Source organism: Peromyscus leucopus, chromosome 23 (genome assembly GCF_004664715.2).
Source record: "Peromyscus leucopus breed LL Stock chromosome 23, UCI_PerLeu_2.1, whole genome shotgun sequence".
Taxonomy (NCBI): Eukaryota; Metazoa; Chordata; class Mammalia; order Rodentia; family Cricetidae; genus Peromyscus; species Peromyscus leucopus.
This window is the reverse complement of record NC_051082.1, coordinates 13,341,369-13,350,255: the sequence shown is the minus strand read 5'-3', so window position 1 is coordinate 13,350,255 and position 8,887 is coordinate 13,341,369. Positions and strand designations below refer to the sequence as shown.

The 8,887-nt window shown below is 44.2% G+C and overlaps 2 pseudogenes; one reads left to right on the top strand and one right to left on the bottom strand.

The window, feature by feature from the left end:
• Positions 1 to 224: 224 nt before the first annotated feature.
• LOC119086545 lies at positions 225 to 2,381 on the top strand (annotated as a pseudogene).
• A 2,013-nt stretch (positions 2,382 to 4,394) lies between these two features.
• LOC114681912 overlaps positions 4,395 to 8,887 on the bottom strand; it is a 10,845-nt pseudogene continuing 6,352 nt past the window's right edge.

Below are 8,887 nucleotides of genomic sequence, written 5' to 3'. Positions count from 1 at the left end.
GCAGGAGCCCAGTGTAGAGAGTTTTGTAGGGAAAAAACCACAAGTCAGGAAATTGGCAACTTGGGATGGTAGAGGGGTATGGGCAAGGTGATTTTTTGAAACTATTGGTCTAGACTTTGGCGCGAAACCACATTCGGAACCATTGGTTAGACTTTTGGTGGGGAACCACAACCCGCTGACCAGGATTATCTGGACTGCTCAGCAGGATATCTAGATTCTTCAAGGGCTGTAAACCACAGACAGGATGTCTGCAGGAGCATACTGTGCTGTATCCATTTGAGCTGTCATGGCACATTCCTGAGTCCTTCCTGGAACTGAGTACAGGCAGGTCGTCTGAGATGGTGGCCCTCCCCTAAGATGGGGTCTTATTGCCTTCACACTTAGAAGGATGGGTAAGAGCCGAAGTGGGCTTCCTTCCTCCCGCTGGGTGCCTGCTGCTTGCTGTCGAAATGGGCAAGTTCATGAAGCCAGGGAAAGGGCTGCTGGTCCTGGCTGGACGCCCCTTGGGATGCCAAACCGTCATCGTGAAGAATATCGATGATTGGCACTTGATTGCCAATTGATGACCTCAGAGCGTCCTTGTAGTCGTGCTCTGGTGGCCGGGATCAACCGCCATCCTTGAAAAGTCACAGCTGCCACAGGCAAGGAGAAAAACCGCCAAGAGGTCAAAGATCAAGTCCTCTGTGAAAGTGTGAGACTACAATCACCTCACGCCCACCGGGTGCTCTGTGAACATCCCTTGGACAAAACTGTTGTCAACAAGGATGGCGTTAGAGACCCAGCTCTGAGACACAAGGCCAGGCAGGAGGCCACGGTCAAGTTTGGGGCACTATATGAGACAGGCCAGAGCAAGAGGTTCTTCAAGAAGCTTCGGTTTAGGAATATTTTGGTATCACATTCCTTAGAGAGAAGATCTAAAGATATCTAGTAAAAAAAAAAAAAAAACAAAACAAAACCTGGCCTTTGAAATCTTGAATTATGGGGGGAGTAGTATGTTGATGTAAGTACCTGAGAACTTGTATCTAAGTGTTTATTCGCTTTTGAGTCTCTGTGCGAGCTTGATGAGCGTAGCGTGAGCGACTGCTTCCTCAGAGAGCAAGAACTCCTCAGCTCGAGATTGGCACACAGTCTCGCGCGCACGATACGGTAGTGATCATCGTAATGATTACTAGGAATTCAGAACGTGAAAGTTGTTTAATGTTTAAGAGAGATGGGGTATGGCCTCACTGTTGCGCGCGTTTTACCAAGCGTGCCACACTCCAGATACCATGCGTATCCTATGAGTTTATCAAATGACAAGAGGCATGAGATCCTACCGAAGCCGCACCGATCTAGCCTCACAAAGCGTACGCCAAAGAGTCATAGTCCTGGAATAATGATACTCAGCGTGTGAAAAAAAAAAAAAGCTGGACGCGTGGAAAAGCAAAAAACTCTAAAGCGAGAGCAAGTCCTCTAATCGCTCGCTCATAGCTTCATGCCGGGCGTGCTAGTATCTCTCTAGAAGAAGGAGGACCACACAGGATGTAGACTCAACGGTAAGGCACCCACATGTACGTCCGTATCATGAACCACCAGTCTGTACCTCTCTGGGTGACACTCGAGCAAGAAAATGACACATATCCATTGGAAGTCTAGGGAATCTTGCTCCCATCTGGCCTTTCTGTTCTAAGTTTTCGATATCTTAATATGTTTAAATATCATCGTGATCTGCTACATTAGCAAGCAACAAACAGAGAACGAATGCCCTGTATAGGCACATTTCTGTCAACAACATGCGTGCTAAACATAAAGCATTAACGCACTATACTCCTATATGTAGGCAACTCCAATGGTGCACTGATAGCCCAGGAGACGTCTCTCTACTGCAATCCGCACATCCCTGGGGAGTACGTCAGTACATATGAAGAAATGAGACTCTAGACTGATAGTATTTTTTTCAAGAGGCTCAAGATCTGAGCTCGGCTTTGGGTATACAGGCCGATCTGTCCCCCACTACCTATAGGCGGTACTGCAGGTATTGGCTGGCCTCTGCGTCCTCTGCGAAGCCGGAAAGGCTCCCGTCTCACAGAATTAAGAGACTCATGGTCTAGATTTACCGCAGACCGGGCTGGGCTAGGGTCACGTATTTTGCATCGTCTGTTCTTGCACACACAGCTGCTGGAACCTAAGAGCAAAGAGGCAGGCACATGTCCTTCTCTGCTGAAGCATGTGTACCTGCACAGTTGCCTCAGAGCAATGGACGAGTAGATCGCGATGTGCTGAGCTGTCCACAAGGAAAAATCTACGTTTGTGTAATATCCTGCTCCATTTCCGAGAATGATCCCGAGCGCCGCCCAAACACCTATTCTCCAACTCCTCATCCCACCTGCTCCATGCGCTAAGACCATCACATCAGTCTCATATCGCGCAATAATCCACCCAATCTTAATCACCCACAATCCTACCCACGACACACGGCACTCACACATAGTTCCTATATCCATCCATTCCATCTCATCCATCCCTCCACCACCACGTCCACCCACCCGAGCATCCATCTGAGGTCCATCTCCCCATACCTTCCACTTACTCTTATCCTCTGCCCTCATCTCATCTCACATGCAATACCCATCATGCGCGTGTCAGTTGTTTTTGTTTGCGCTATTCTCCATGCGCCTATTTTTGATACCATAACAATTCACTGTCCCATTCTGTCTTCCTTTCTCCTTCGCATTAGATATACAGCTGAGGACAGTTGTATGACAGTATTCTACAATTGCCTGAAGAATTTATAAACTATAATAATTAATATAGAGCATTTCGAGAAATATGGCCTGAGTTCTCCAAGAAACAGTGATTACTGCTACAGGATGAGAGTAATTCCTAGCAAAGAGAACACCAAACCAAAACCTGATTCTTTGCTTATTGAAGAGAGTAGGAATTCTGAGGAGAAGACTATTATCCAGTCAACTGACAGCAGTGAGAACACTACGTCCAACAGCGCGCTTTAATAGTACCACAGCAGCGGTATGAGAACAAGCACACCTGGTAAGCCCACAAGCCAGCATTTGGGACTAATGCCTGAAGTGTAATAGATTACATGAGAAATGAGATATATGAATTCATGAAAGTCTCTGTTATAATGAGTAGACAGAGCCATGTTAAGATACAATGTAAGCCACTCGCGCAGCAAGCCCATTGATACACAGTTTAATACTGCCACGACTTATAAGTCTCTAGGCTGTGTGTACTTGTGGGAGTGAGCAAGGTAAAGCTTATTGCGGCTTATGCTTCTGGGACTGTGCATGACAAGGATTGTTTCCCATTGACTCACTGTGGCGAGACTCAAGTGCAGTGTGCAAAAAACCTAGCTATATATTTATCATCTCTTTTGTTTTTTATTTATGAACATCATTAATCTTAAACATCTAATTGTAACAACAAGTTTTTCTGACTCGCACTGCTACAACCCGACATAGCTTCCTGTCCGATGAATCATGCATTCACTACACAGCATGGCTGCTGAAATGCCACTATTCGTGTGGGAGATTTGCTGGAGCGAGAGTTATGATCACACTCATGTATCTCACCTTCAAAAAACACAGCCAGCTTGTCTCACCATTTGAATCAATTTTTTATCCGTTCTCCCACAACCTTGTTTACTCAATATCTATATCTTTCCTCTCAAATAGAGAGGATCAGTTGATTTCATGATGCGCCTTCCTTAAATGTATAGTTGTGGTTTTCCCTGAGGATGTTAAGCACATGGATATACATGTATTGCATTCACAGACATATACGAAATCAGGGTACAATAACACACAAGGTATAGGGTAAGAGCACAGACGATAGTGCACTGAGCCCACAATAGTCTCGAGTACAGTGTACTGGTATATATGGAACTTCATGTTCTATCTAGAAGAAAGTATTGACATCGTCCGAAGTCAATTCCGTATTGACTCTCTATCCCACCATTAGTATGAACTTTTTCTTTCTCGGAGTATTTTACAATCTGCACACTGTATTTAATTGCCACCAGCCTTGGCCTTGACACATCGCACATGCTTCTGTCTCTGCAGGCCCCCTGGCCTCGATAGCGTGATTGACATCACACTATTACCTATCATTTAGGTACTGTAAAGCTCTCTTGTTGCTCACGCAGTGGTCGCTACTATCAGCTGAAGTCTGGGGGCTAGCCTGCGGTTGATATGGATGTAGCTATCAGAAAGTGTCGCACTAGAGCAGGGTCATTTTCTGTCTTTCACTTAGTAACTCCATTTGCTTCTACAATCACAGCCTTTTGGGACCATAGAACATTTTATGTGTTATGTCAGTGTGCAAGTTTGTTGGTTTGCTGTTTGGTACGACGTAAGGGTTTCTCACGAATTGTACCATATATCTTTTCGCCACGCCTTTCATGGACTCTCGAGCTGCTGGTAGCTCCAGCGCTTCTGGCCTCCAAACCTACTAGCACAGAGAATCGCCCGAGCATAGTCACACATCTTAATGACACCGATCCGGGTGCGGAAGGATGGTACAAGCAGGTATGCCACCACACCATCAAGACCAAGTAGCACCTCGCAAACTCCCTCACACCACACCTGATCCAAAATCTTTCGTTACTTAATTTCTCATGGGTAATGGAGTTGACTGAAGTAAACTTTTTTCAAAGGAATATATAATTTATGATCTATAGCCTTTATTACACACCCGCACACATCGAAACACACAATTAAGATATATAACGTGTTATATTTCAAACAAAATAAACAAACCTCACTGCTAAGAGACGTACGGTAAAAAGTAAACAAGAGCAAAGAGTCGCCTTGTGCCTCACCAGCAGAGTTGCCCTGTGTGACAGTCCTAGTGTGATATGGCCCGCCCAGTCCAGTCACGGAAAGCGCGCGACATGGCCTTCGCCTGCTTACATACAGAGAAATCGGTCCATAATGTGAGAGGCTCCCAGAATTTGCATCTCGCCATACGAATACCAAAACAGCAAGACGCACTTCTATCTAGCTATACTCAGCTGCACGTCACACAATAATAACACTGCTAAGATACATACTTAATCTGGGGCGTGCTCTTTCACACTGTTAACCCTCGAGCACTCTAAACTTGCATAGGAGTCGACGCGGCTGAGCAGTTAGTTCTGAGGTATAGGACTTCTATTGTGCATATTCAAGTCGAGAGACTACATTTGTGACTATATAGGGAGCTCTGCCATATACTTAGGTAAAGGTCTACGGTCTGATGCCAATACACCACAAGAGTGCGTAAGTTCCCTCATTAAGATCAGACTGTTGTTCCCGCTGTGAAGATAGTAACACCATATCAGACTCCAATGAATTACAGTATATTCCATTCATGATGGTATACACCATGAAGGAGAATCAGCACGCTTCTCCTGGCAGTGTACAATGCACACTATCTAGACTGATATCTCCACCGACAGTACGCTATAGAGTTTAGAGAGATGCTGGAGTTTCGGAACTCCCCTATGCACTAACTAAGAGCAGATGCAATCTCCGCTGCGATTATTACACCTAGTATGTTTATTTTACAATCGAGATGCTTTTTAGATCCATTCTCTCCCTCTATTCTATGACAAGTTGTTGCTATAATGCTTCAAGTGGCCTCAAACTCATTATAGATCCCAGGCTGACCACAAGTTCATGGCAGTCTTCCTGTCTCAGTCTCCTGAATCCTGGGATTAAAAGTGTGTTTCAACACACTCAGCTTTTATTATTTTAATAAAATAAGTGAGATTTGATTTATTCATAAAATTGTTTTATAAAATATTTTTATCTGATACAAATGACTTCTAATATTTGAGTTCTTAACTGGAAGACTCCCTTGGTATAACACCAAAAACTGAGCTGTAGTTTTTTGAAATTAAGTATCTAAAACGGACATGATTCCATCTAAATTCTTTGTTTCTGCATAGTAAGAGGCTAGTGAGCTACTTGGGAAGAAAAGTGTACAAGCCTGATTCCCAAGTAGCTCACAGAAAGTAGAATCACTGGACAGGTAGAGAGGGGAAGTGGGTCTTCTTATGACTCCAAGTGTGATGCATGATAACATTAAGTTTTACTATCTGAACAGAGTTCTTGACATTTTTAGACTTGTATGACAAAGTGAATTTAGCTAGAAGCTGGCAACAGTGTGAGGAAAGGAAAGAATGGTGTGTAAAACACATTACAGGATTTGCAATATTACATTTTTAATTAAGTTGAGCAGTTTATTACATTTGGCTGCCTCTACCACTGCTGTTGAAACAAATCAATCAAATATAGACATGGCTCTCAAAGGGTTTAACCCTGAGATTTTTGTCTTTCTGCTCTAACTTTATCTTTGAAAAGGTAAAGAGCTGTACTTAGCTGAATCTAGTAATAATTAGTTGAAGTCAGAATTTAGTTTGGGATGACTTTTAGGTACTGTAACTTCTTGTTAGTGGTGGGATCCTGTGTCCATTTCCCTCTTCAGTGTTGGGGCCCCATCAGGCTTGAACCTGAGCAGGTCTTACATTTGGTGCCATAGTCTCTGTGAGTTCATATGTGCATCAATTCTGTTGAATAGTTGGCCAAAAGGGTACTGTAAGCCCTCCTCCCACCAAAATGCCATCACAGGCTATTGCCAAAGGCTACTGTAGGTTACCCTCAACAACTTGATGATGAGGTACTGTTGCTGAAAATAACCCTGGCAGTTCTTGAGTGTATGTAAACACAAGCCAATGACCAGGAAGAGTTTTTTCTACCCTGCAACATTGGATAAGAAGAATTTCTCTTGATTCCTTAGCTGGGGGTTCTAAGGAACCTCGAGGGCTTGTTAGCCTGATTGGCAGGCCCTTCCTCCTCAGAAATGATCTACTAGATATGGTGTAGGACTTAATAATTTACATTTCTGTCAAGATCCCATCTAGTTTCAACACCATTGCTAATCCAGAACTCAAAGGGATTTTTTTCCATTGTTACCCTGCGCTCCACAGCTGTGTGGAGTGACAGCGTCACTTAGGATTTGGTTTGAGTGCACTAAAGAGACAACTGAGAAAAGGTAGACGCTGGCTTTTCCTCACATGCAGTAAGTGTGGTGGTGGCAGGCACCTGGAGGCCTGAGCTTTGTCTCTTTCGCATTCACAAATAAGGTGTCCGTCCTCAGGGACCAAGAGGCCCTGACGCTCTGCTGTCTACCCACATGTCAGGCATCAATGGGAGAAGAGGCAAATACAAGGCAGGGATGGGTTTTCTGGAGACTTCCATTAATCTTCGTGTATTATATTTGCATTAAAGGTGAGAAAAACAGGTAATTAGCTGGATGCAATGTCACTGTCACAAGCATTTGGATTCCTTCCTTAAGAAAGGGAAAATGGATATCTAGTAAGATCAGCAATCTCTACCTCCATATCCAACCCATTGGCCACGCTGGCTCACACAGAGCTTTGTCCAGGTGAACTCCTTATTCTGGAGACGCAGTGTTCCTGGTACCTCCCGTTGACGAGGGAACTGTTTTACCATGGACTCATCTAACATCTTTGACAGAAAGACTAGTTTTCCTAGATGTGTCGGTTAATCTCTGAACTCAAAACGCTGTCCCTTGGGCTCTCCCTGTGTGACATTCCGCAGGCACTGCTCTCTGAAGTCCTAGTATCAAATTGTTCTGGGAAGATGTTTATGCTCTTGGGGTGCTTCATACAGAAGAGACACACTTGGGATACACTACGACAGCTCACAGAACAGACGCATTTGGGATAGGCTCTGATAGCTCAGACTAAGACAAGTGAAGTTTTCTGTTTGCTGTTTTGATGCACATACCTGACATAATAACTCTACTATAAAGATATGCTAGCCACTGGGTACCTTTTAAGCATAGAAAAGGTGCAGGGAATATAATCCAGAAGAAATATTGTCCTGGGAACTCTGTATGCCAGTGTTCAGAGGAAATGTTAGCAAAACGGAGAGCTGTGTCTCAAGCTAGCAGAGAGCGACACGAACTGAACTCTAGAATTCAAGAGGTACCAAGGGGTAGGCACAGATTCTCTGCAATCTTTAGTTCAAAGAAAGAAAATATCGTGTGTGTGTTCCTTAGAGTGAATAAGAAAGATGAAAGTCGTCTAAAAAGAGGCAAAATGGTAAAGGAAAAAGAATCCGGTGTCTCCTCTTCTACCTCTATATTCCTTCTTCTGTGAACTCACCCAGAATTTTTTTTTTTTTTTTTTTTTTTTTTTTTTTTTTGCAAGATCCCAATGTGGACTCTGGGGCTCTGAAAGTTGTTGAAGTTGATCATGACAAATGAGGTAGCTAGCTCTGCATGTCACTTGCTTCAGGCTTTCTTTCCATTGTTCTGCAGAGCACTCCACTTCAAATATTTACTGAGCACTGTGCTGAGAAGTGGAGACACAGCATTGAACAGACTGGCAAATTTCCCTCACTTGAAGAAGACATACATGGGGGAGGACACAGGACTGTCACACGGGCGCTGTCACACAGGCGCTGAAAACACAGCTTCCAGTGGTCTTGGTAGTTTGCTGGCCCACACTAAAGAAAGCCTGAGGGGGCAGTGCTGGTCTTAATTCTGCCTGGGAAGCCTGAGATTAAACCAGTGGGCTCTTGCCCTTGACAAAATGGAGATTGCAGTCCCTTCACACTCTGTCTCTCACTCTCTCCATGTATCTGTCTGTGTGTCTGTCTATGTGTGTGTGTGTGTCTGTCTGTCTGTCTGTCTGTGGTGTGTGTGTGTGTGTGTGTGTGTGTGTGTTGTGTGTGTTGTTATTCTTGTGTTAGAATGTAAACAATGGGAGCTGAGGCCAAGTCACCATCTTAGGTTACTGTTGGGGCCTCAGGTTTTGTCTTCAACATACAGGTTTTCCAAAGCAAAGCAGATGGGACATTTCTTTCAGGACTCCTTTGGC